Source organism: Arachis ipaensis, chromosome B06 (genome assembly GCF_000816755.2).
Source record: "Arachis ipaensis cultivar K30076 chromosome B06, Araip1.1, whole genome shotgun sequence".
NCBI classification, from domain to species: domain Eukaryota; kingdom Viridiplantae; phylum Streptophyta; class Magnoliopsida; order Fabales; family Fabaceae; genus Arachis; species Arachis ipaensis.
Window position 1 is genome coordinate 31,208,049 of NC_029790.2, and position 4,881 is coordinate 31,212,929.

Consider the following 4,881-nt stretch of genomic DNA (forward strand, 5'->3'; position numbering starts at 1 on the left):
AAGGATGAGGATGAATCCATCATCCTTGGAAGACCCTTCCTAGCCACAGCAAGAGCTGTGATTGATGTGGACAGAGGAGAGTTGGTCCTCCAACTGAATGAGGACAACCTTGTGTTTGAAACTCAAGGATCTCCTTCTGTAACCATGGAGAGGAAGCATGAAAAGCTTCTCTCACTGCATAGTCAACCAAAGCCCCCACAGTCAAACTCTAAGTTTGGTGCTGGGAGGCCACAGCCAAACTCTAAGTTTGGTGTTGAACCCCCACATTCAAACTCTAAGTTTGGTGTTGGGAGGTCCCAACAATGCTCTGCATATCAGTGAGGCTCCATGAGAGCTCACTGTCAAGCTATTGACATTAAAGAAGCGCTTGTTGGGAGGCAACCCAATGTTATCTAATTATATTTATTTATTTTCTCTTGTTCTTTTATGTTTTCTTTAGGTTGATGATCATGTGGAGTCATAAAAACTACTAAAAAATCAAAAACATAATGAAAAACAGCATTGAAAATAGCACACTCTGGAGGAGAGCAGTCTGGCATTTAAACGCCAGAAACAAGCATCTGTCTGGCGTTTAACGCCAGAAACAAGCACCAAGCTGGCGTTTAACACCAGAAACAAGCATCTGCCTGGCATTAAATGCCAGAAACAGGCTATATTTGGGCGTTTAATGCCAGAAACAAGTAGCAGCCTGGCGTTAAATGCCAGGATTGCACAGCAAAGGCATTTTACACGCCTAATTGGAGTAGGGATGTTAAGTCCTTGATCCCACTTGATCGGTGGACCCCACAAGATCCCCTCAGGATATGTGGATCCCATAGGATCCCTACCTTTTCTTTTCTCCTCTTCACACCTTTTCGTAACCCTCTTTCCAAAATACCCTTCACCAATCACTCTTTCCCATCTTTCCCATCACCCCCTCACCACTCACATCCATCTTCTCTCCCCCACTCCTATATAAACCCCTCATTCCTTCTTCATTTTCACACAACACAACCCTAAATTCACCCTTAGCCGAAAACACCTCACCCTCCATCTCCTCCATTTTCTTCTTCTTCTACTATTTTTCTTTCTTCTTTTGCTCGTGGATGAGCAAACCTTCTAAGTTTGGTGTGGTAAAAGCATTACTTTTTATTTTTCCATAACCATCTAGGACACCTAAGGCCAGAGACATTCTCATTGAAGAGGACAAGCCCATCACTAAGAAAAGGATGGAGCAAATAAGAGATCATGGACCTCAACAAGAGCATGAGGAAATTCCTCATTATGAAAACCCTGAGATGCCTCAGGGGATGCACTTTCCTCCATAAAACTATTGGGAGCAAATCAACACTTCCCTAGGAGAATTAAGCTCCAACATGGGACAACTAAGGATGGAGCACCAAGAGCATTCCATCATCCTCATTGAAATTAGAGAGATCAAAGAGCTATGATGGAGGAGCAACAAAGACAAGGAAGAGACATAGAAGAGCTCAAAAGCACCATTGGTTCTTCAAGAAGAGGAAGACGCCACCCTCATTAAGGTGGACTCATTCCTTAATCTCCTTGTCTATTTATTTTACTGTTTTTTGATTTTTGAGCTTTATGTTTTATTTATGTTTGTGTCTTATTACATGATCATTATTATTTAAGTGTCTATGCCTTAAAGTTATGAATATGAATCCATCACCTCTCTTGAATGAAAAATGATTTAACTACAAAAGAACAAGAAGTACATGGTTTCGAATTCATCCTTGAAACTAGTTTAATTATTTTGATGTGGTGGCAATACTTTTTGTTTTCTGAATAAATGCTTGAACAGTGCATATGTCTTTTGAAGTTGTTGTTTATGAATGTTAAATATGTTGGCTCTTGAAAGAATGATGAAAAAAGAGAAATGTTATTTGATAATCTGAGAAATCATAAGAATGATTCTTGAAGCAAGAAAAAGCAGTGAATACAAAAGCTTGCAGAAAAAAAAAAGATGGCAAAAATAAAAGAAAAAGAAAAAGAAAAAGCAAGCAGAAAAAGCCAAAAGCTCTTTAAACCAAAAGGCAAGAGCAAAAAGCCAATAGCCCTTAAAACCAAAAGGCAAGGGTAAATAAAAAGGATTCAAGGCTTTGAGCATCAGTGGATAGGAGGGCCTAAAGGAATAAAATCCTGGCCTAAGCGGCTAAACCAAGCTGTCCCTAACCATGTGCTTGTGGCGTGAAGGTGTCAAGTGAAAACTTGAGACTGAGCGGTTAAATTCAAGGTCCAAAGCAAAAAAAAAAGAGTGTGCTTAAGAACCTTGGACACCTCTAATTGGGGACTTTAGCAAAGCTGAGTCACAATCTGAAAAGGTTCACCCAATTATGTGTCTGTGGCATTTATGTATCCGGTGGTAATATTGGAAAATAAAGTGCTTAGGGCCACGGCCAAGACTCATAAAGTAGCCGTGTTCAAGAATCAACATACTGAACTAGGAGAATCAATAACACTATCTGAATTCTGAGTTCCTATAGATGCCAATCATTCGGAACCTCAATGGATAAAGCGAGATGCCAAAACTATTCAAGAGGCAAAAAGCTACAAGTCCCGCTCATCTGATTGGAGCTAAGTTTCATTGATATTTTGGAATTTATAGTATATTCTCTTATTTTTATCCTATTTGATTTTCAGTTGCTTGGGGACAAGCAATAATTTAAGTTTGGTGTTGTGATGAGCGGATAATTTATACGCTTTTTGGCATTGTTTTTACATAATTTTCAGTATAGTTTAGTTAGTTTTTAGTATATTTTTTATTAGTTTTTAAATAAAAATCACATTTACGGACTTTACTATGAGTTTGTGTGTTTTTCTATGATTTCAGGTATTTTTTGGGTGAAATTGAGGGACTTGAGCAAAAATCAGATTCAGAGGTTGAAGGAGGACTACTAATGCTGTTGGATTCTGACCTCCCTACACTCAAAGTAAATTTTCTGGAGCTACAAAACTCCAAATGGTGCACTCTCAATTGCGTTGGAAAGTAGACATCTTGGGCTTTCCAGCAATATATAATAGTCCATACTTTGCCTGAGTTTAGACGACGCAAACTAGCGTTGAACACCAGAAACAGGTTGCAAAGTGGAGTTAAACGCCAGAAACAGGTTACAAACTGTCGTTCAACTCCAAGAAAGATCTCTACACGTGTAAAGCTCAATGCTCAGCCCAATGGGAAGGGATGGCTGCGACGAGCTTCAAACTCGCGAGTGCTGGGTGTAGTGACAGATGCAAAAGGATCAATAGATCCTATTCCAGTATGATCGAGAACCGACAGATGATTAGCCATGCGGTGACAGTGCATTGGACCATTTTCACTGAGAGGACAGGATGTAGCCATTGACAACGGTGATGCCTAACATACAGCTTGCCATAGAAAGGAGTATGAATGATTGGATGAAGATAATAGGAAAGCAGAGGTTCAGGAGGAACAAGCATCTTCATACGCTTATCTAAAATTCTCACCAATGAATTACATAAGTATCTCTATCTTTAAATTTACGTTTTATTTATCTTTTAATTATTAAATCTCCATGATCAATTGAATCCGCCTGACTGAGAGTTACAAGGTGACCATAGCTTACTTCAAGCCGACAATCTCCGTGGGATCGACCGTTACTCACGTAAGGTTTATTACTTGGACGATCCAGTGCACTTGCTGGTTAGTTGTGCAAAGTTGTGACAAAGAACTAAGATTATGAACGTGCGTATTGAGTTTTTAGCGCCGTTACCAAGGAATGGAACCGTCACGATTTCTGCGCACCAGGACACCAATAAATTTGTAAGCCAAATGCATGATAACAATAACCTTTGTCCACTAGATTTTTTTTTACACAATTTCTCCTTATATGCCTGATGCTTTTATTTATTCAAGCACCAGTTATCTGTTTATATGATTTGAGTATTACAAGTTGATTTCCATGTTGGACTTAAAAGTTTCCTGTGTATTATGTAGGTGATTGACAAAGTGGTTCCTGCATTAGTTGACCTTGCCGAAATTACAACTCTTGGCGACCACAAAAAGCTTGGTGATTCCATTGTTGGTGTTATTCAGGACTGCATCCAGTCGCAGGGGTCAGGAAGAAGCTCAATTAGTGGTCACACTAGTAAGCAAATTGAGGACCTATTAAATTCAAAGCAAAGGTTAAAATGGGAAAAGAATATGCCCAAAGAAGATCTACATATTAAGCAGGCTGCAGCTCTGGTGGTCAAGAAACAGATGCGTGTTGCTTGGTTATTTCGAGGGGCAGCTATTAAGCATGAGGGTGTCCGTCGTGAATTGTTCGAGCTCCCAGCTACATTGCTCATGCTGGCTATAATCATTTGGCTTTGAAGTTGGAGACGACAAGAGAAGAAAACTGAAGAGAAGAGAAGAGTGTGAGCACTGTGGAGATGGTTCTTCAAAATTGGGGATTAGGATTTTTAACTTGAATTGAGGGACCAAATTGAATCAGAACAGTTTACTCTGCCATGTCAGCTAGCCGTTTCTTTGCCAACGTGTCACGAAGGAGGCCAACTCAGCTTTTCGGTAGCGGTAGATGGACGGAATGTGCCGGAAGGACGAGTCTAAATCCCGGAGTGCAACTTCAGGGATGAATATGGGTAACTTTTAAGTTCAGGGACTACTATGAAGTTCGAGTGCAACTTCAGGGACCACTTTAAGACGTAACTCAATTCTTTTAGAGACGAATTTGGCCATAGTTGTTCGAACCAACCGATGATCAAACCAGCCAGGCTACTGGGTTACTGGGTCATTGGTTCAACCGGTGGATCACTAGTTGAACCGGTTAACTCGGTCCTATGTAAATAAAAAATAGTAAAAAATTTAAAATTAAAATTTAAAATACATATTTCACTAACAATTTAAGAATATCTAGCTATTTT

The 4,881-nt window shown here is 39.7% G+C and overlaps 1 pseudogene; it reads left to right on the forward strand.

The window, feature by feature from the left end:
* Positions 1-4,330, forward strand: part of LOC107646828 — a 32,923-nt pseudogene extending 28,593 nt beyond the window's left edge.